Source organism: Mus pahari, chromosome 1 (genome assembly GCF_900095145.1).
Source record: "Mus pahari chromosome 1, PAHARI_EIJ_v1.1, whole genome shotgun sequence".
Taxonomy (NCBI): Eukaryota; Metazoa; Chordata; class Mammalia; order Rodentia; family Muridae; genus Mus; species Mus pahari.
In genome coordinates this window covers 131,828,473-131,853,647 of record NC_034590.1, presented here as the reverse complement: position 1 = coordinate 131,853,647, position 25,175 = coordinate 131,828,473, and positions in this window count along the sequence as shown.

Here is a 25,175-nt window from a genome sequence, read left to right as displayed (position 1 = left end):
CGTGGGTCATGACCCCTTTGGCAAACCTCTATCTATAAAAACATTTACTTTTCACTCTTGTGACCTAACAGGGATATCACTAGGCAACTTGGTCATCTGACACTGCAGTTCTTTTTCTCCGTACTCCTTTCTTCACTTATTTTCTCACTCATCTTAACTTCCCTGCCCCCTACACACTTACTCTAAAGGCATTTAAAAATCATTCTTAAGAAAATGATGTACACATGGCAAAATCAAATTTGGTACCCAAGCCTCTTAGAGAGCCTCCTGAGCATCGGAAACTGAACACTGAGTTCACAGTATGCTCTGCATGACGACTCCACCTTCTCTCTGACCAGGAAGGTTGAGAAAATCAGAGTTTGAACCTGACAATCACAGTATAAGAAGCCAAATCTCACACGTTATCCTCTGACATATCCAGGTACACTGTGATATGCATGCACACCCTGACCACTCCCAAATGGAATTCTAAATAAATACATAGTTTTTTTTTAAAATTAAAACAAAGCCAATATATTCTACACATCAAATATTCTTATATTTGCTATAATTGGTAAACATGAAAAAAATCCAAGCCCCATGTTACTCATTTTCAAAATCATGCTCTGACTAACATTATATGCACTAAAACTAAGAGATAGTGATTACTCAGTGTAGACAGCATGAAATTGAGGAGGATGAGAATACACTGATAAGACTCTAATATTTAATGGACAGAGGTCTTAATCCCCACCACCAGATGGTCACAGATCAACAGCAGCAATTCTGTAACTCTTTGTCTAGCTCATCTACTGATGGATTCATGCTGTAATATGTTTTGAAAATTATGCAATGGTTACATTTTTAATGTTTTTGCTTTACCTGTGATATCAAATTTCAATGGTTTAACCAGCAAGCAGTTTGCTCTAGTTGTCACTGTTTTCTGCTGGTACATTTACCAGAGTCCAGATTTTTAAAGCATCTAGATCATTTGCTATATTTCTTTACTTGATAAATTCCCAAAGAGAGCCTGAGTTTTATCTCCAATATCCAGTTGAAATCATCATGGTAATGTACACCTCTAATTTCAGCTATAGTAAAGCCAAGAGAGTGGGGACTCCCCCTCCTCAGACCAAGTGTGGTTGTCCTGTCTAGCAGAATCAGTAAAGTTTGTGTTCAGAGAGATTCTTTGTGTCTTGGTTATTTTTTTTCCGACAAGTCATCTGGAAGGAAGAAGCTCTACTGAGAAAATATCTCCATCTGATTGCTTGTCGGTAAGTCCGATGGATATTTTCTTGATCAATGATTGATATATCAGGGCCAAGCCCCACTTACGGCAGTGCCTACTCCTGGGTAGGTGGTCCTGGATCATAAATGAAAGCAGACTGAGCAAGCCATGAGGAGTAAGCCAGTAAATTCCTGCCTTGTCTCTCCCCTGATGCATGATAAAACATATGTTAAAATGAACTCTTTGCCCTCCGAGTTATGTTGCTTATGGGGTTTTATCATAGCAATAGAAAGAAAACTGGGATAGAGTCTATCTAAACTAATGCAGAAAGTAATTGAGGAAGATACCTGATTAACAAAGTAATCAGGTAACAGAGGAAAGACTCTGTTAATACAAGCACATGCATACCCTTTTCCCCACACATACAGAAATACACATATAAATATGTATACATTCATACATACACAGGCTATACAGATACAGAGAGAGAGAGAGAGAGAGAGAGAGAGAGAGAGAGAGAGAGAGAGAGAGAGAGAGAGGAGAGAGACAGAGACAGAGACAGAGAGACAGAGACAGAGAGACAGAGAGAGATTTTTTTGCTATTTCTTAATTGAAAAATAGAAAATCTACTCTACATCTTAAAGTTGCAAGCATATTTATTCAGTAAGAAGTTGGTCCTGAAAATGTACATTCCAAGGACTATGCATTTTATACTTACTCAGTATGACTTATTTATATTTTATAATATTCTGGTCAATAGACTTCATTACTCCTAGTATGCAATACCCTTAGTATTCATTAGTTGTCCATAAAATTTAATTTTGAGAAATGAATATCCTTAAGGTACTGAAAAATATAACAGTATCTAACTATTAATCTGAAGAGTTGTTGTAGGTTTGCTAAGTCTCCTATTCTTTCATTTTGTTATTTTAAATGGCCTTAAATGAATAATTAATAATTAATGGTATAACATGTGTATATTTCTTATTGTACACATATTCATATTGTGAATCTGGTAGTATATGTTTTATTGCTCAAAACTTCCATGCTTTCAAAAATTCATTTTAATTATATAATGTTCTATAAATATATATAAATTTATCACATTTGTATCAAATACATAAATGAAATATTTAGCAATGTAGGATGTAAGTAAAGTGAGTGAATTACTCTAATTTCCCTCACCGAAACATACATTTTTAATATAGATTAGATGTATTGACTGAGAAATGTTTACCCAACCACTTCCGTATGGAATAGCTAGATGTGGCCTACCCACTGAAGCAAGTGACACCAACACCCTATGTGAGACTTAATCTCTCATTCATACTATGATTCTACATTTACACATGCTCCAACAATTAGAATTCAGGAAACACCTTGAGCTTCTGGTGACATCATAGTCCATTCAGTGCACATTTCAGACAACCCTTTCACACCAGCCCAGCAAGGCTCACAACGTCTGTACTATTATGCTATGTATGTTGCCAGGCCTTCTCTCTCTCTTACTTTAATATTGATAATTAGTAGACCCTATGTTGGGCTTAGCCTGATTTTAAAGTGTTAATTTCATAGGTAGATATAGCCAGTATCCAGTATCTTAGAACGCAAAACACAAATGAAACTAAACTTATTGGGTTTGATCTTTGCAGCTCAGTTGGTAACACAGAATTAATATCACAGTCATTCAAATCCAAAATACTGATTTTAATTAGAAAATATTTAATTACAAACTGTATATAAACACATAAAATTTTATTAGATACAGAACTCAGATTGCTGGCACCCATGTGTGTATGTGCAGACAGTCTGCATCTGCATCTGTAACTATATTTAAATGACAACATGTTCATTTAAGTTGAAGATTATTTTCAATCCTGCATGAAACTTGTTGTCTTGGGCAAATCTTCACAAATGCCAGTTCCCAAGGAAATAAATGCATATTCAAATTCTATTACATGAGTTTGGATATGGAACAAAGACAAGAGAACAGTATAAAAATATCCATACATGTATGATCTATGACAAGCAATACTTTAGATTGAGTATTCTACATCTTAGAAGGAATCAACATATTATAAAACTGATGAGAATTTCCCTTTAATATGTTGAGCTAAGAGATAGATGTAGTTCTGGTTACTTTTCAACTCTTTCTTACAACCGGCATTTCAAATTACATATATCTAAGTCATTCACAGACATCATTCCATTATTAATAAATGCGTTATCTTTCAAATTAAAGAATATTTTGTTGGATAATTAATGCTAATTTAGATATTTTTCAGAAATATACAGAAACACATATAACTCATAAACTCAATAAAAACAATGTAGATATTTTATTTTACAGGCTATAGCTCATTATTCATTAGATAATTTATATCTTAAATTTAGAACATATGAGGAAAACCACATTTGTCTTAAGACGCTAGTATATCATTAACATCCAAACTAGATCAAACAGTACAAACAAAACCAGGCAAAAGCCTGTATTGGGTAACATGAAAAGCATCTAAGAAAGACAGTCTCACTATTGTATGAGAAATGACCAAAATAATGTACAGTAATACGTGTAGTAAATTGATCAACATTTACATTTTCAAGAATGAAGTGAGACCTCTATATACATCAAGTTACTACTAACTCTATTATTATTATTTATAATATCTAATTATTTATAATATCTAATATCTAATAATATATACTATTTTTAAGAATTTTTATAATTGGGACTCACCTGAATAACAAATTGAGCAAAATATAAGTATAACATAGGTAGAGAAAAGATAAGATTACAAAACAAGAAGACGTGCTATAGTAGAAATGGAAAGAAACTCATTTAAAAATGCAATTTATTATACAGAAAGAAAATCCCACACAATGTTAATGGTTGAGGTTATAGAATAAATTACACATAGACAGGCTACCAAAAACTAAAGATTTAGTATTTAGCATGAAATTAGAAGTCTGAGTGAAATCAATCTTACATAAAAAATACATAAATGTATAATAATTGGAAGATACTAGATGCTGGAAATTGATTGAAATGCAAAATGCTGTACATATAGCTGAGTCACATAAAATGGTATGTACTGAGGAGTATGGAGAGTACACATATATGCATGTCAAACTTTATAATTGCCTTTATATTTCTATTTTTACATATAAATCTAGGTACATACCCTCATTATGTATGTGTACATCTATATATCTATATCTATATCTATATATCTATCTATACCTATATATCTATCTATACCTATACCTATATCTATACTTATCTATCTATCTATCTATCTATCTATCTATCTATCTATCTATCTATCTATCATCTATCTATCTAGAGAGAATGGGAATATAATAAAATAGCTTAACACAGCATCTAAACTTCAAAGTATGTTTGGACCAAGACAACATGAATTATTAGAAGAAATTTAAGGAAAAAAAACTAAAATTCTACTGAAGTATGTATAAAAGCACCCCAATACATGAACAAATTTACTATAGACAGAAATGAAAGTATAATTATCCACTTATATAAACCCATAGAACTTAGACAGTTTCTATAAGAATGTGAAAACACTGCTAAATGAGGTTTACAAACTTCTTACATGACTTGAAGTTTTAATAAGCAATAAGATAGAAAAACATTAACAAAAACATTAATACAAGGAAAATTGTATTACATTTATCTTAAGTAATAAATAAGTTATGATTTAGTGGCAAGACCCAAATAGTATCATCAAGAGCAAGGTATTTGAAGTGCATGGAGAACGCAAACACAGACACAAGCATATCTTATAATTAAGCTAACTAAAATGTCTATGATCATGATCATACAAGAATGATGAAACATTAAGTGATTAGTCCAGGCACTGTCAATGATTATATTTTTTCTGCATCAAATACAACAAATGAAGACAAAATGTAGATGAGCTAAATCATAACAATGAATATCACAATTTTCAAATTCATATTAGAAAATCTAATAAAGGATAGAAAAACATGTATAGGGATTATGTCAGTACAAATTCTGAGTGAAAATACAAATATTTAGAATTATAACCTTCAGATCAAGTCACTCTTGCCACAGAATTTGAAACTTAGAAAATAATACAACATGCTATCTATAAAAGGCATACATAAAATTTCATACATAAGCATTGTATGTATTTAATTTTTACTCATTTTGTTCCACTTCCAACACCTCCAGTATCTATATCTCTCTCCTCCTCAGCTTCTTCCAGCCTTTACCTAATTCAACCAGTGGTTCCCGACTTCAGTCTAATAGTTGGGCGTTAGTATTTGCATCAACTCAGTCAGCTGCTTGTTGGGCCCCTCACATAACACTCGTGCAAGGCTCCTGTCTGTAAGCTCACCATAGCATCAGTAGTAGTGTTAGGTCTTGGAACCTCTCTTTGAGATGGATCCCAAGTTGGGCTGGTCACTGGACCTCTTTTCCCTCAGTCTTGTCTCCATTTTTATTCCTTAAGTTCTTTTAGACAGGAACAGTTCTGTGTCAGAATTTTTGACTGTGGAATGGCAACCCTATCCCTCCACCTGATGCCCTGTCTATCTGCTGAAGGTGGACTCGCTGTTGGGCATTTCATCTACGTAAGTTCCCTCTCTTTGAATCCTGAAAGTATCTCACCTCCAAGGTCTCTGGTACTTTCTACAGGATCCTCCCACCTCCCACCTCCCACCTTCCACTTCCCACCTCCAAGGTTGCATATTTCCATTCATTCTGCTGGCCCTGAGGGCTTCTCTCTTGTCTCTCCCCTACTATACCCAACAATGTTCCCCTTTTCCACTCCACATCCTCTCTTCTGTCCAGGTTCCTCCCTCCCTTTGCCTCCAGTGATTGTTTTCTTCAAGTGAGATAGAAGCATTCTCACTTGGACCCTTCTGCTTGTTAACCTTCTTCAGTTCTGTGGGTTGCATCCTATGTATTCTATACTTTTTATTTTGGCTAATATCCACTTATTAGTGAGTACATACCATGGTTGAGAAGCACTTAAAGAAATGTTAAAAGTCCTTAGTCATCAAGGAAATGCCATTTCTACCTGAGATTCTACCTTATACCAATCAGAATGGCTAAGATTAAAAGTTCAGGTGGCACATGTTATCAAGGATGTGGAGACAGAGGAATATTCCATCATCACTGGTGGGTTTGCAAACTGGTACAACCTCTCTGGAAATCAATCTTGAGGTTTCTTAGAAAATTATAAATAAATCTACCTGAAGACCCAGCTATACCACTTTTGGACACATAACTAAAGGACACACCCTCATACTATAGGGATGCACATGCTCCACTATATTCATAGCAGCCTTACTAGTAATATCCAGGCGCTGAAAACAACCCAGATGTTCCACAAATTATAATGGATACAGAAAATGTGGTTCATTGACACAATGAAATACTACTCAGCTATTAAGAACAAAGTTTTTCATTCATGTCTTCTCTAGACTACTCTATATTTTGAGATTTATTAACATAACTCCCCTGTTTTATTTAAATAATATACTGTCTTGAAGCAGGCACTTTGGTCCTCTGGTCCTTATAATGTTTTTGCTCCTTATTTCTCCATGTCACTGAGCCTTAGGTACAGTGGTTGTGTTGTACATGTACATCTTGACTAGATACCGCACAGTCATATATGTTCATTTTTTGTCCTATTTTAGATCTCTGTAATAGTTTATTTTTATTTAAAAGAGACATTTCTTTGGTGAGAGCTGAGTACTATATTTATATGTATATGTAAAGGCAATTATTTAAAATACTGTTCAAATGAAATCAGCTTTGACAAATCGAAGAAGGAAATTCTTTAGGATTGTTAACTTTTCTAGGAACATGCATTTGGCCAACTTTATAGTAGTAGGCACAAATTCCCTCCTGGTGAGTAAGCCTAAACTCCAATGAGTCAGCTGTTGGTCATCCCCAAAATAAGTGAATTTATTGCATAATTGGAGTTATTTTTTCAGGCTAGTCATTATCATGGTTTTACAGGTGGGTGGAACTATTAATGCTTTTCTCCATGGTCTAACATAGCAGCATCTGAAACTATTAGAGCTAGTCTTCAGATTGGAAGCCTCTTAGTTCTACCTTGATTCCTCCAAATCTTGAGTCTGAATACATGTGAGTTCAATAATAGAATCTTTTGTGAATGTCCTAAGGCAAAACCAAAAGTCTGTATTGTTTGGTGTGTCTTTTGTATATGCATGTATACGTGTATGTGTCTGTGTCTGTGTCTATGTCTATGATGTATGTATACATATATGTACATATATTATAATGTATGTGTATGATGTATATGTATGTATATGATTTTCTAATGTGCTTGTATAATTATATTCTTTCTTACAGCTTTATCAAGCAACTTTTGTGTTAGATTTCTCTATTTTTCTCTCTATATACATGTATCTCATTTGCATTATCCAGTAGACAGTTGAAGGACATACAGATCGTTTTCATTTCCTAGGTGCTATGACTAAAGTGGAAATGAAAATGGTTTAGCAAGAATCTCTGGAGACTGTCAAGAGCTTAGGGTATATGCCAAAGAGTGGAACAGTTGGGTAATGAGGTACATCTACTTTTAGCTTTTTTCTTTAAAAAAGACCTTTTTATTGTATAATTATGGATATATCATATGAATATATATATATATATATATATATATATATATATATATATATATATATATATACACACACACACACATAGAAAAGTAGCATAGCTAAATATGACCAGAAAGAAAATGTTTTCTTGCTATTTTAACAAATTGTTATAAGCAGACTATCTAGAAAAGCACAATAATATAAATATTTGTGTTTCTATTTGAGATATCTGAAAATTAGTTGTCCAGAGCATCTTATAGTGGAATAACACTGAAGTATCATGCATGTTGTATTTATGTCCAGAGACTCAAGGAAAGTGTGCCAGATAGTTTTAAGTCAAATTGACACAAAACTGAGGTCAAGTGAGGGGAGGGAACTACGCATAAGTAAATACCTTCATATTATCTGTCTGTATGCAAGTCTGTGGGGCAATTTCTTACTGATATTGATGTGGGAAGACCCAGCCGATTGGGATATCACTGGGTTCGAGGTCCTAGGTTCTATAAGAAGGCAGGATGAGAAAGTCATTAGGAGCAAGCCTGTAAGCAACATTCCCCCATGCCCTCTGAATACGCTCCTCCTGCCATCAAGTTCCTGCCCTGTTTGAGTTCCTGTCTTTACTTCCTTTGATAATGAATGGTGGTATGGAAGTGTAAGCCAAATAAATCCTTTTCTCTCCAACATGTGTTTTGTTCGTGTTATTTCATTGCAGCAGTAGAAACACTAACTAAGACAGGGCAAATCTATTTTCCTATTTCTCACAACTTCTAAAATATGCCTTCAATCCCTGGGTAGTGGCTGGATTCTATCCCCAGCTTTATAGTCAGTAGGGGAAATCGTTCTTCATCACATATACATTTATTTCATCTGGGAAAGATTTTACCATTTTAAGGATTTATGTAATTATCTTGGAGCTTCCTGGAAAACCGAGAATAGTCTTACATTCTCAACATACCCAATGAGAACTATGAAGCCCCTTTGGCTATGCAAAGCAGGTTACTCAGGGAGCAAGGAATGGAGGTCATTATTCTGCAAATCACCATTTGGAAACTCATTTTCTTCTGAAAGAAAAAAAAAGTCCTTACATATGATAGAATGACAACAAAGCAAACTGAAAGTAGATAAGAGATTCACAAAGATCAATAAATCCAGGCAAAAATGCAGAGAGAGAAGCAACCATGACATGACAATACAGCAAAGAAGAGCAAACACAATGATGTATTATGTACAGTATATCACACCTGGATGAATTAGATACACATGAGCAAAATTCATAAATCACAAATTAACATCAATATTTCTCATATGGCTTATAATAATCTCTTTCCTGCTATGAATTTGAGATGTGAACTTTAAGGTAAATATGATCTAGACAAATTTAACTCAAGAAAAATAGACAACTGTATTAATGCAACACGTAATGATACTAAATACTTTAGACAACAGTTGACAAAATTTTCTTGCACTATAAAATTAAAAGGAATGCCTCTCTCCTCACATTTTAATGCTATTTGACAGCAACATTCAATACATATGAAATATAAATTACAGCATATATTTTATAATTCTCAAAAGGCATTGCTGATAACTTTATTACATAATCTATCAAATGGCAATTCATATAAAAGGAAAACCAATTAGGTACTCACAGGGAAATGGGACTGAAGGAATAAGGTCTTGTTTAGAAGTCTTGTCTATACCTGTAATTTGTATTTCCCATTTGGCCCCAGCAGTTTCAGCGTTTTAGGTTTTATGGTTTTTATCCACTTTGGAGTGGGAGAGTGTGTAATAAAGGATGAATAATCTCAGATGTCAAGTTGACTATATCTGGAATTTGCCAAAACCTAAATGGCTGAGCACATCTGAGTTTTTTTTCTTAATTAAATTATGTGAAGTGAGAAGAACCACCTCTAATATAGATCTTTGAGATAATTTTTTAATCCAGAATTTTTGCGGTGGAAAGATTCACATTTAATCTGGATCAAGTTGGACAAGGAAGAATGAAGCTGGCTCTCTTTTTGCCTGCTAATTCTCACTCTTGCTGTTAAGTCCATTTCTTCACTTGCATTATATCATAATTCTTCAGAATTTCAGTATATACAGAAGACCAGCTGACAAATCAGCCTTGTGGACTGAAGAACTACTGGGTTATTGGATCTTTAGACAATTACTGATGGACAAACTGGAGCCTGCACACTCTCTCTCTCTCTCTCTCTCTCTCTCTCTCTCTCTCTCTCTCTCTCTCTCTCCATCCCCTATTCAAGGATTTTGAATGGATGAGACTGCATGAGTCAATAGATTGCTTTGTATAGAATGTATGACCACTTTCAGAAATCTATCAATCCATGAGTTTGGGAGATCTTGCCATTGTCTAATGTCTTCTTTAATTTTTTAAAAAGAATATATTAATTTGTATTTTTATTTGAAAAATTAATACATGAATTCAATAAATCTTTATCATACCTATCCCTTATTCTTTCTCCTAATCTTTCCAAAAGCAGCTGGGACATTTTCTTCTTAACCTCCTTTTGTGAATGTTTCTTATTTCCTGACTACAACTTAAGAAGCTTGTAGGCGTATGTTTGTTGGTCATTCAGGTCTCTTGTGTGCAGAATAATGTTATGGACTAATATGGATTCTTTGGTTTCTTCTTTTTCAGTTTTTCTATTTTTGCTTCCTTCTCTTGTCTTACTGCCCTAGCTAAGACATAAAGTACTATATTGAACAGGAGTTGGGCTAATATACACCCTTACACTGTATGCAGTTTCAGTGGAGATACTGCGAATTTTTCTCCTTTAGCACAGTGATGGCGACAGGTTTGCTATATAAAGTCTTTATTGTGCTAAGGTGTGCCTTTGACATCTTTATCCTCTGAAGGATTTTTAAAATGAAATGGTCTAGAAGACAGTTCCCTACACCAAGTCAGCTTTTAGGTGCCTATCATTTTCTCTTTGTGATGTGTGAGAGTATCTCTTAATTTCTGAGACACTTTGGTAGAAACATGTTTGTAGAATTTTTGGAGAAATATGCTATTTCAATGCATCTACAGAATTCATTTCTATCTTCATTTTCATGTTAAAATGTGGTTTATTAGTAGGATTAATGTGTTCATTTACCCAGGTCTTGAATTTTTTTAAATTTCTCCATGCAGGATCACTAATATGTAACATGTTTCCTAGGTTTCATTGAGGTAGTATAAGTGATTAACTGTATTTTATACACTAAGCTTTGATTTTTCTACCTAAAACAAAAAACTAGAGTAAACATTAGCATACTTATACGAAGATGTTAACAGTGTAAGTATGCTAGGAATCAATAAGGACACAAATAAAGTGGTGCATATGAGCTCTTCAAATATGTAAATGTAGCTTCCATCATCATTGAATTTATCTTCTCTTAAATTATGTAAAGGCTAATTGATTCATTTTCAAATATTCTTCCGTCTTCCTTTTAGACAATAATAAAATTTCACCTTTAATTTATATAATTTAATTATATAACTCATTCATCTATAGGCTTCAAATATTATAAGTATCAAGTGTGGGAAAGATATTTAATTTTGAATCACCATTTCACCTGTCTATCAGATAAGAGAACATTAGCTATAAAGTTCTAACTTCTGATTCCATTAGAAAAGTCTTTGTAGAGACAGCATTTCATAGAGAAGCTTGAAAATTACTTGAACCAGTAGGGATTTTGGAAGAAATAGATGATTCAAAGGAATATAATGGTGAAGATATCCTGTGGTCAGGAAGCAGTGATAAAAGGGTCTCCTTTGACCCTGTGACAATGGTTATTGATTATCTTGTGATACAAATGGATAGCTGTAATTCTTGGGCCCTTAAATGTATGTTTTTCCATGTAATAACTGACTTTAGAAGTAGCCTGTACATGTGTTCATTCTAATTTTCTTAAGTACATCAGTATCCTGTGCTTCTTTTCATGCTGTTTTGTAGTTTGATAATGAATATGCTTATACATCCATAACACTGGTAGTGATACTTTAAAATACTTTATTTGGGTTGTGTCCAATGGATTTTTAGTAAGATCATGGTTTCTAAAGCAGGGTTTTTGGTTATATCCACATTTTTAATAAAGAAGACCAACCCTTGCCTTAACTATACTCATAATTAATTGAAAATGCCCAACAATTCTAGAAATAGGCTGTATACAACTGGCCCTTAGATCTTTTAGCTAGATGACCCTCAATCTTAGTTTAATGGGATGATCAATGATGCTGGAACAAGGCTTAAAGACATCAGACAGGAATCACTATTTTGATGGGATGATTTCAACCCAAATGACAGGGCAAGTGTTACTTTAGACACTTTGATGAAATGTTTCAGAAAATCAATGAACCTTGAATTTATGACACACAGTTTTCTGTAGAAAAATTATCTGCTATGAGGATAAAAAGAGGTTGTTTTCCAATGTCTCTAAATCAAAAGTTACTATGAGTATAATTCTATATGTCTCTATGATAACATTTCTATTTACAACAGTCTATGATGAGTCTAAACACTTATTTACAAGTGAAGAAATATAGAAATTAATTGTATAGAATATCCTTATTTTATCTCACACGGTCACATTGCAATTTATTCATGTTCTTCTTTATGAATTGAGTATGAGTGAAGCACATATCTACATATGCAAGTAAACACATATGATTTATGATTGTACATGGACATATATACTATATAAAAGAACCTAACTATCCAAATGCCCTATAGGACAGACATTACCCAGTATTTCATAAATTCTATGTGAATTTGGAGCCTGGTCCTAAATATATATATATATATATATATATACATATATATATATATATATATATATATAAAATCTATCTATGATATAATGTCAATCCTCTATAATGTATGTTGTAGATCTATATGAAGGTAATAAAAAAGAAATAAACAAAAAGTTGTTTTATGTAATATACTTTGAAGTCGATAATCTTAGAACCAATGGCCAAAGGAATCCATCTATAGAAAGAGACAAAGAAAGCTTTATATGCCAGTGAAGTTTGACAAAGACCTAGTCCGATTAAGATGTGGGAGGCCAGGCATTAAAGGCAGGAGGAAAAACATGTGTTCAGAGAACACTGAAGCAGAAAAGAATTTAACAATACTGAAAATTATCAAAGCATAGCACAGCTGAAGGAGAGAGAGGGAGAAAAAAAAAAAGACCTAAAATGAGATTGGTGCTGTCTAGTGCCCAGATCATACAGTTCCTTACAATGTATAGTTACCAGTGTGGATTTTACTCTTCATGCAATGTGCAGCCACTGCTGCCTTTTAAGGATCAGAGAGGTGGCTCAAATAATTGACTCGGGATATCATGTAATGAGAGCCTAAAGCAGAGATAGAGCAAAAGTGGAAATAACAGTTGGAAAATGTGGGCATTGGTCCATGAAGACATCACAATGACTTTACTAAGATAAAAGAAGTGGAAGTAGAAATTGACCAATTCAAATATTATCTAGTGGGGGAAAAGATAGAAATTCGTGATAGCTTTTAGATGTTTTTATGACATCTACATTATTTTATGTAGGCAAAATAATGTCTGTAATCTAAAACATTTCCCCAAAGCATATAAAAATAATGATGTATAAGTTTAGAATAAATTTTGTGATTAGGTGTAAAAATCATATTCCATGTATCTATTTGTCGAACAAAATAAATGCTTTTATTTTATAGTTAAAAAGTATTAGACTTGTAATTTTCTTTTATTTTTAATGTGTCCAAATTATTTAGCTCTGGTAAGTTGAGTTTTATTGTCTGTATATGATTTATAATAATAATCATTTAAACTGTCTTATTATTTATTTTTACTTTTAACATGGTTTTAATTTAAATAGATTATATCACTTTTCCCCACTTCCCTGTTGTCACTCCAGCCCCTCCCAGCCATCCATCTTTCAATTTCTCCCACATCTCCCCCTACTCTTAAGTTGACAGTCTCTTAATTTTGAGTATTATTGTGATATACATGGATGTGTGTATGCACAAATATATAAAAGTACAACTTACTGACTCAAGTTTTATTGTTGAGTTTGTATGATTTCAGGGATAATCACTATGCACTGGAAACTGAATGAGGAGCCTCATCCCTGACAGAGGCTAACTCTCCTCCTCCGGTCAATTGTTAGTTTCTTGCTGTGTTTTTTTGTCTAGTGGTAGAACCCCATAATCTTTTCCCTTTCTGCATTCATCGTGCCATGTTCCCAGTACTGTTTGTTTACCCATTTTTAGGAGAGACTGTTTTACCTCACATTTTCTGGTATTTTGGCTTTTATAATATTTCCACTCTTCCTTGATATTATCAGTCATCAATGCAGAATCTGCCATAAATGTTTCTCCTCTGGCTGGGCTCCTCATGATCTGTCAGTTACTGCATTTTTCCCTGGTTGTGGTTTTTTTCATGATAGACTCTATTTGCTGAAAAGAAAGGTTTTTTTTTTTTTTTTTAAAAAAATATGAGTAGGTATAATTTTTAGAATGTAAATAATAATGTAAGGCATAACATTTAGAATATAGTTAGAAATTATGCTGGAAAGTGGCTATTAGGTCTACCTCTTATCCACATAGTATGAACTTTTATAAAATGATGTCTATAAGGAAATGTATATTGTAAATATTTTGCGTTAGTCAGCTTTATATTACTTAAACTATCTGCAATAATGAAAATATAAAAAGTAAAGGTTTCTTTTGGCTCACAAACGTAGAAATCTTAGTCCTCGATTTAACCATCTTGCTTCAGACCTAACGCAGCTTAACATGAAAGGGACATGACAACATGAAGTCAATCCCCTTATGACTTCCATAAGCACAAAAGAGAAAGTACCAGAGTGATGTATTTTTCTTAAGGACACAGTCCCAGTGACGTAAAGACTTCTCTCAAGGTCTTACCTCAGGAAGGCTTCATCACTTCCCTGTGGTTTCATGTATTGCATAATGAGGTATTTGGACCTTCATGTATTGTGTAATGAGGTATTTGTGCTTCTATAGCACAAATATTTGAGATTAATCTATGTTGGAAGATGTGTAAGTGTCTTTTGAAAATGTACTTATCTCTTCACTAACTGAGGGATATTTGGGTTTCTGTCTCTACAAAAAAATCATATTTTACTCTTCTAGATAAATACTGACTAAATAATGAATATCATATTAGTAAGGTTGATTCCCTATCATAGAAATATATTTAACTGCTTTTAAAATGACCGAAGTACTTATATACCCAACTATTGACATGTCAGAGTTCTAGTGTCTCCATCATCTCACCATCATTCTATATCAAATTTCTATAAAATGGTTCTTGATGATATGTATTTGTTTGAAAGAATTGTATGAAGTAAGAATTGTAAATCCTTCTGTTTCTTGAAGAAACATGGTCAATCTTTGATAATGGTGTGATGGTTGGATTTGTCATCTTGAAACAACCTGGAATTACAGGGGGAAGACTATGGGCATGTCTGTGGTGGGTTGCCTTGATTGCCTCCATTGATGTGGGAAGACCCACATTAAATGATGGGAGTATATTTTGGTACCAGCACCAATAATTTGATATGGAAGAATGAAGGTGTTTTACATTGATGCACACATGACCATCACTCTTGTGAGCAACTTCGTCTATATAACAGCTACAGCTAATTATTCCATCATTGATAGCTTATTCAGGCTTTCAGTGTGGTCTGGAGTATCTTCCAGACCTTTGTCAGCAGTCATGGATAACTGCTGCATCCTTGTGGACAGAGCAACTACCATATTCCAAATCTCTTTGGTATGCCATGCATTGCCACATTACTCCACACTTATCATGGAAATCAATCTAATAGCTTCCTTTTTAATATGTATTCATTTTATCATTTCTATTGCACTATGAAATCCTTCACAATATAGGTAGTAATACACAAACCACACAGAATTTCCTAGAAAACAGTATTTTTCTGGCTACCCAGAATCAAGTAAAGTCAAAATAGCATGCATAATTATCTTACACTGGGAAACATTGGGTTAAGGATCGGGGGCTACTGGAAAAGTCAACATGAATCAGGATTCAAAATGTTCTGTTATATACTGGGAAGTTCATTCTATTATAAATTCAACTCCCTAATCAATAAAATGAAGATAAATATAATACCTACCTTACAGGCCTACTATGGCGATCAAAAGATTTAAAGTAAGGTGGAACTTTTAAATATGTAAAACATCAGTTTCCATTATTACAGATAAGCTGATGTATGCTAATAAGATTATGTTGTTTCCAATATCTCCATTGAGATATATGAGTCAATTTTTTCTTAAAGAATAAAATATAAATATAATCGTTCCTGTGAAACTTTAATCTATTGTGCAAGCTATTTTCTTAATTAAAATACTTACTGAGTAACTACACTATGTGGCAAGCATAAGAACACTGCATTAAATCAAATAGACATGAACCTGACTGTTTATATTAAAAATCAAATGTTAGCATAATGCTAGAATATAATATATTTTATTAAGTAAAGATAAGCAAAGAACATTATGGTGTTTTATGGAAGGAAACCATTGTAGTTTTAAATATTGTTTTGAAAGAATGCTTTTTTAAAAAAATTACTACAACTAGAAATTATTGCAGATTTGAACTCTAAAAGTTAGTTTTGTGGATAGTTCTGGGATTAATTATATTTGATGTTAATTCTGTTCTCCTGTGAGGGGTTTTGAACAAGGAATGAGTCAGCACTCAGGTGATTCCCTGAAAAGTTGCTTCTCACCAAATTTGTAAAATAAAGGAGAGCTGATGATTGGGTATATAAAGGGAAGGTGGATCTGGATGAGAAGAGAGAGAGAGAGAGAGAGAGAGAGAGAGAGAGAGAGAGAGAGAGAGAGAGAGAGAGAGAAAGGAAGAAGGAGAGGAAACAGAGGAGGAGGAGTAATAAGAAAAGCAGAGCAGAAGCACATGGCCTGGAGAAACCTCAAGTTCTAAGGGGTCTCATAGATGTGGGAGATGGTAGTGGGTAGTGTAGCGGTAGATCTGCCCAATCTAGGCACATAGTACTTATTCATATTAATTGAGTTGTGCTTTCATTGCTGGGCCATATTTGAGTTAGAGGTTTACTGCTAATAAGTGTCTAACACATGTTCTAATGTGTCATATAACATGGAAAGAAAAAGTGGCCTGCCTGAAAGGGATCAAGAGGACAAGATTTCTTATGTGACATTTCCTAGGGAAACATGAAGACATCTTATTTTACTCCAGATAGGGCTTCAGTGGTGGGCCAAAACAAGAAATTCCACCCAAGTGTAGCTCAGTGGGAAAAAAAAATGAGGATTTATTTATGCAAACCTGCATGGCCCCAAATAGCTCTATCACAACAAAAATCTCAGGAAATCAGGAGTGACCACAGTTTTCTCATTTTCAACTAACCTTCCATTCGTAAACATTCTAACATCTTCCAAGATCATGAACTACTCTGGAATGGGGGAAAACAAGAGAAAGGACTGGGATCCCAGGTGATGTTACTGTATTCTCCTATCCTTTTCCTTCTGCTAGGGGTTGTCATTAGTCACAGTAACATTCCCATAGACTTACTTACCATTTTTTGTTCTACTTATTTCACTGCTATGGCTACTTAACAAAGGTTACCACTACTCCAAGGTGATGACTGATGACCATGTTAAGAATGAAGTAAAAGTCGTATTCCAATAGGATTGTAAAGGAATAAACATAGAAAGGAAATATTGTTCATATTTACACAAGACATATAGATAGAAAAAACTGAAGGTTTTGAGAAAAGTAACACATGCTTCCAATGGCATCCATGTGCTGGTTACTTGTTGATTGGTACTATAAATTCCCACAAAATAGCACAAATATACTTACTTAAAATTCTAGAGGTAAAAAAAAAATATGAAAGGAAGATACGTAAGCTAATTTTTCTTTAACAATAAAATGTAATAATTCCTGTAAAAATAGCAATTTACCATGTCACTTTTATTATCAATTAAAATATTTACTGAGTATATACTACACACTACCATATATTGATTAAAAATGTCAAGGTTATATCAGCATGCTTATGAAGGATGTGGGGGAGAATCTTATATCCTTGCTTGTCAAGCTTTGGGACTATCTTGATTCCTGGGCTTACAGCTCTTTCTTCCATTTTTAAGGAAAAAAATATTGCATTTTAAAATTTATCTCAGACATTTTCCTTACCTTTTAAGAACCCTTGGATTACACAAATATACCTGCTTTTTCTAAGATAATATCCATAATTAAATTCTGTGACTCATTCACATTCACAATATCGCTTCAGGCACATAAAGTAGCATATTTAAAAGTCCTAACGATTTATACTTGGACAACTGTCCCTCACAATCTGTCACAGGACAATGGTGCTTTTGAGGTTTATTAAAGAACACTAGAAAATAGGAACATTGAACTGACAAAGTACAGCAGCATCTATTCATTGTCTAACACCGTGTGGGATAAAAATAAATTGAAGCTGAATGGGCTATGGCACATTCACTTTTGGTTTTTTGTTGTTGTTGTTGTTGTTGTTGTTGTTTTGTTTTGTTTTCCTTTTAATTATTTTATTAGATATTTTCTTCATTTACATTTCAAATGCTATCCTGAATGTCCCCTATACGCTCCCTCTACCCTGTTCCCCTACCCACCCTTTCTCACTTCTTGGCCCTGGTGTTCCACTCTATGGGGCATATAAAGTTTGCAAGACCAAGGGGCCTCTCTTCCCAATGATGGCTGAATACACCATCTTCTGCTACATATGCAGCTAGAGACATGAGCTCTGGGGGTACTGGTTAGTTCATATTGTTGTTCCACCTATAGGGTTGTAGCCCCCTTCAGCTCCTTGGGTACTTTCTCTAGCTCCTCCATTGTGGGCCGTCCAATAGCTGACTGTGTGCATCCACTTCTGTGTTTGTCAGGCACTGGCATAGCCTCACAAGAGGCCTCTATATCAGGGTCCCTTCAGCAGAATCATTCTGGCATGTGCAATAGTGTCTGGGTTTGGTGGCTGAAGATGGGATGGATCCCCGGGTGTCTCTGAATAGTCCATCCTTTCTTTCGTCTTAGCTCCAAATTTTGCCTCTGTAACTCCTTTTATGGGTATTTTGTTCCCTATTCTAAGGAATGAAGTATGGAAATGCATCAAGGTAATCCACTACATAAACAAACTCACAGACAAAACCCACATGATCATCTCATTAGATACCGAGAAAGCATCTGACAAAATCCAACACCCCTTCATGATAAAAGTCTTGGAAAGAGCAGGAATTCAAGGCCCATACCTAAACATAATAAAAGCAATCTACAGCAAACCAGTAGCCAACATCAAAGTAAATGGAGAGAAACTCACTTTTGTATTATATGACTTGCCTCCAATGTAGAAAATAGAAAGAAGCAGTTTGACTAGATGGCCTGGTTTAATAGAAACACGACATTTTAAGTTTTTACCTATTTTTTATTCATGTGGGTGCATCAATATCATATGTATGCAGAGACCAGGAGAGAATTGGAAATCTTTAATTTGTAGTTGCCAGAGATAATAAGCTGTCCAACATGGAACTAAACTTGAGTTCTCCATATGAGCAGTACATGCTCTTAATCTCTGAACCATCTCCTTAGACATAAAATGGATTTTTCAAAGTATCATAGTATTTTTTTTATCCAACCACATCTGCAAATTTCATTTCTCCTTAAGGATGAGTAGAATTTGATTGTATCCATGCACTATATTTTCATTATTGATTCATCAGTTGGTGGACATCTAAGCTGATTTCTTAGGTATTGTAATAACCTAGACCCAGAGTGACAAAAACCATAATTTTCTATTATTTGTGGATCCTTGCTTCCCAAATTTAGATTTAAGATAAATCCTGAAGTAACTGAAAAAGCAGGGAAGGCACAAAGGTAGTAGGGAAAGGAATCCAGAGCCAGCTGTTCCAAACGGCATAATGGGACTGTCATGCATTAAAGAGGAAAGATGGGAGGTCTCAAGTGAAGAGGAGAAAGGAGGTTAATACAGAGGAAGAAGGAAGAAATATAGACAAATAATATTAAGGGCATCTGAAAAGACTACAATAAAGCTATTTCATAAGCTTTCTTACAATACATATATTTATGCGTGTGTGTACAAATATATTATATTGTCTATGCATGACATACAGAGTAGTTGATAATGTTCCCCACAGTAGCACAGGTTATTTATCAAATATCTCTATGGCATAGAAGGCAAGTTTTCCTTTGGGTTCTTGGTCAGGTGTGGAGGGACTCCTATAACATTTGAGGCTTTTGTTATTGCACTTGATTGCCTTGATAACTTGAAGGGATGGCCATATTACTGAGGAAAACACTAGGCTGGGAGGAATAGAGCTGGAGCTAAACTGAAGTCCATTGCCCTGAGGTCCAACTCTTGGTACTGGGAAGTTTTCATAAACTGCCAATGGAGTAAAACCATCAAGTGTCTTATACAGCTGATTTCCTACAAACTACAATAATATCCAGCCCGACATAATATACCCAATGCAGTAGTTACACTTAAATCCTGGGAATGATCAACAACTATCTAATTAGATGTAAACCATACAAAGGAGGGAATTAAAATGTAGCCAAGAACCCAGGGTGAGGCCATGGATTCTAGAAGAGCATCTATTCTTACTACTTTCCTGAACTTGTATAACTTCTTAATTAATTCTAAATAATTATCTTTATACCCACAAATAAGTGTAGCTCTCACCCCTCATCAAACAAGCTTCTTCTTAAACAGTAGATGGTTAGTTACAGAAAAACCATAAAATGACACAGAAGAAGTGACTCTTGGGTACCTAATCCCAATTTATATATCTACAACATAATCTTACACTTCAACTTCAAGAAACATCATACAAAAAGAACAGAGCAGGGTTTCATAAGAGCCTGAAGACTGGGGTGGATACTCTGAGACTGTGTTCTCCATACATGTATGAAAGGGAAGCTGCACCCATAAAACTTCAATGTTATAATTTCCTAACATGCCTCCCCCTACCCAATGCAATACCAATTGACATGCTTGCAGATTGGACAAATTTCACAAAGCCCTATCTCTAGATGCAAAGTTATAGGAATTACAAGCTCTTGAGAGAGGGATAATTAGTCTTTCCCAGGAAGGAACCCCCTACTGGTTATAATGAGCCCAGTGGTCAGCCCTCAAAGCACATTCATATGTTCAGCTTATTGGTAGGAATTTTTTAACTGAGTTTCACTTTATTATCTCTCCATTATATAACTTTTCATTTTGTTTGCATGTTCATCTTTCGTTCCTATATGTAACTCTACTATATACGAGCACAGTGTGAGCAGTAACTGTAACAAGGAATTTATAATTTTTTTTTCAAAGTCTGATTGACAGTCATTGGGGACGATTCCTGTAGGTTTTTATTGTCTTGTTTTCATTTTTTATTTTGTTTTGTTTGCATGAAAGTTCACATAAGTAAGTAAAGAGGAATGTTAATCTATCAATATGGCTGCTTTGGCAAAAGATAACATCTAAAGACCTTTTAGGTCTATGTGATCCAAGTGGAATGCTGACATGCCCTGTATTACAGTATAATCTGACTGGAATATACATATGTGCTTAGTAAGCACCTTTAAGCCCAAACAATGAAAGAAAGGTTATTTTATAAAAGGAAGCAGCCATGTTTGAAAGCGCTATCTAATTGGGAGGCAAAGTGATGAATCAGAAAAATATTTATCATAAGTCAGAAATAGGATACACCCAACTCACATGAAAACAGCTAAGGAAGAGAGGCACTTAAGAAAATAGAACAAACAAAGTGCGCATGCACGTGTGTGTGTATGTGTGTGTATGCACATGCACACATGCACACACACACAGAGAAAGAGAGAGACAGAGACAGAAAGACAGAGAGACAGAGAGAAAGTGAGAGTTTTACCAGTACAGTTTTATAGAGACAGGTTTCAGGTGGTAACAAAATGAGCCAGAGAATGGGAAGGACCCAGAAGACACATCACAAGAGTAACTATGAGGCCAAGCAGAGCAATTCAGTCAGAAGCCAACAAAAGCTAGTTTGAATCAATCAGTTTGGAGATGCCTTTGTGCCAGAGCAGCTGAGATGAACCAACTAGCTAGAGTTCAGAAAGAGCTAGAAAGGGTGAGTTTATTCAGCAGTAATCTTTCACAATGACAATTATATCTGGCAAATAAAAGTTAGTTAAGTTTATGATTAAGGCTGGTTTGAAGTTTCTAATATCATTCCCATTCTTATAGTGGAGGCATTTGAAATTTTTTAGAGTACTACTTGTCTTAGTTAGGGTTTTACTGCTGTGAAGAGACACCATGACCAAGTCACGTCTTATAAAAAAACAACATTAAACTGGGGCTGGCTTACAGGTTCAGAGGTTCAGTCCATTATCATCAAGATGGGAGCATGGCAGCCTCTAGGCAGACATGATACAGGAGGAACTGAGAGTTCTACATCTTCATCCAAAGGCTGCTAGTGGGAGACAGACTTCCAGGCAACTAGGGTGAGGATCTTAAGCCCACACCCATAGTGACACACTTATTCCAACCAGGTCACACCTATTCCAACAAGGTCACACCACCAGATGGTGCCACTCCCTGGTCCAAGAATATATAAACCATCACATTCCATTCCCTGGCCCCCATAGACTTGTTCAAAAACATGAGTCTATGGGGAGGGGCATACTTAAACATAGCATAATGCAAAATGCATTTAGTCCAACTTTCAAAGTCCTCATAGTCTATACAAGTCTCAACAATGTTAAAAGTCCAAAGTTCAAGGTCTCTTCTGAGATTCATCCAACTAATTAACTATAATCCCCAAAGCAAGGCAGGAAACCAGCTGGGCAAACTCCAAATTCTGCATCTCCATGGCTGATGTCAAAGCAGTCTTCAGGTCTCCATTCCTTTTTCATCTTTGTTGACTGCAACAAACTACTTTCAACTAGGCTTCACCAATAGCTTCCTATAGGCTCTCTTCATGGTGCCAAGCCTCAAAATCTTTTCATGACCCCTTCAGTCCTGGGCTATCAACTACAGCTGAGGCTACACCTTCTCCAATGGCCTTCCATGATCTCTCACACTGCCAAGTCTCAGCTGTTCTTCATGACACACCTTCATGCCTTCAATACCAGTACCACCTGGGTGACTCTTACACATTACCAGGTCCAACTTTAGCTATCTCTGGAACACAGCTTCTTTGTGTTCCCAGAAAACAGTTCCCAGAAAATTTCACCTCAGTGATGCTGGTCTCTTCTTAATCCTTGCTAATTTCTTTTTTCTTTCTTTTTTTATTTTCATTGCTAATTTCTTAGCTCCAGCTAATCAGCATCAATTGTCCTAGTAGTTTCTTCCATTCTTAACTCTAGAGACAGATCCACATGGCTGAAGCTACCAAGTTCTGCTGCTTGCAGGATCTAGAACATGACCCACTTGTACTATTACATTACCACTGGCTTTATGTTTTCCAAATCCTTCACTGCCTAAGCTTGGCTATCCTGAATCTTGCTCTGTAGATTGACCTTGAATGCAGAGATCAGCATGCCTGTCTCCTGGGATTAAAGGTGTGACCACCATGCCTGGATCTAAATTTAGCTGAGTAGGATCTTGCCCCAAGGCCCCACTCCCTTAATCTGTTATCTCCTAGAACACAGGATTTTGCTCCATTTCACCTCCTGGTATCCCTTTAATACTTGAACTCTATATTTTATATTTTTCCTTTCTAAATTTGCTATGCTTGTTCAAACTTCTTTTCATAAGACTTAACTAGAGAACAAAGTTTCTGCTGGGCTTTTTTGAAACTTCCTTTGTCAATGCAATTAATCTGAGTCTTTTCACCTTAGCCTCAGGCAGACTTTTCGGACAAGGGCAAAAAGTAGCCACATTCTTCCACAAAAACAGTCTTTATGCCACATTCTGAAATTCTTTTCCTTTGAAATCTCGTGGGCCAGGTCAACATAGTTCGAATTACTCCCAGCAACAAAAAGTCTTCCATATTCCTACTAGGATGACCCATTAAGCCCCATTTAAAGCATCCCATTGCGTTCCAAATCCAAAGTCCCAAAATCCCCATTCTTTCAAGTAAAGGCATGGTCAGGCCTATCACAGCAATACACCACTCCCAGTACCAACTTCTGTCTTAGTTAGGGTTTTACTGCTATGAAGAGACACCATGACCAAGGCAAGTCTTATAAAACACAACATTTAATTGGGGTTGGCTTATAGGTTCAGAGGTTCAGTCCATTATCAAGATGGGAGCATGGCAACTTCCAGGCAGACATGATACAGGAGGAACTGAGAGTTCAACATCTTCATCCAAAGGCTGCTAGAGGGAGACTGACTTCCAGGCAACTAGAGTGAGGATCTTAAGCCCACACCCATAGTGACACACCTATTCCAGCCAGGTCACATGTATTCCAACAAGGCCATACCTCCAGATGTTGCCACTCCTTGGTCCAAGAATATACAAACCATCATACTCAACAAAAATATTCAGATGTCAGTTTTCTTTTCCAGATTAGGAACCAAGTTCATTAGTTACATACTAATCCCAGGTATTTTGCACCCCAGGATCAGTTCCCAGTTCTCCCCTGAGACTCCCAAGACTACAATACTGTCTACAAAAATAACTACTGACAAGGTTAGGACCATCATACAATAAAATAAGAGCTAGAAAGCATTGTAGATCATTAAGGAGCAGCACACCTGAGACATTTGGGGAAACTCACTTTTGACTATTTACCTTGAAAAAGATCCTGGCAAGCAGCAATTCTACAACTGTGCAGTAGCAACTACCAATAGATTACACCCAGGCAGAATAACAATGTGTTACATAAGCTGAGCATTTTAGATAGAGTGACATTTTTATATTTTGGGCGATAAACCAAGCAGCAGACCAGGCCAAGGTGTTCCATGTGGGAGAGGTTTATTATGCGGGAATAGGGGAACAGTGAAGCGGGTAGAAGGGTAGAGAAGAGGAGAGAGAGAAAGAGGGGGGAGAGAAAAAAGAGGAGAAGGAGAAGAGAAGAGGGCGAAGAGAACGAAGAGAAGATGGCTTCCTATTTTATACAGAAAATGACATCACACCAGTGAGGGTGGGAACTGAGCCAAGTGGATTGTGGGATTGAAGGTCATTGTCCTGGCAATGCAGTCAAGGGTCACAAGGTTAGGCCGGGTTTGAAGTATCCTGGTGCTAACATTCTTCCCTTCTTGTTATTATAAAAAAGAAGAGGAGAAAAAGAGAGGGGAAACCAATGATGAAGAGGGAATAGGGGCATCGTGTCTCTTAAGCTACTTCCTGCTGTTTAGGGGCATCATCAA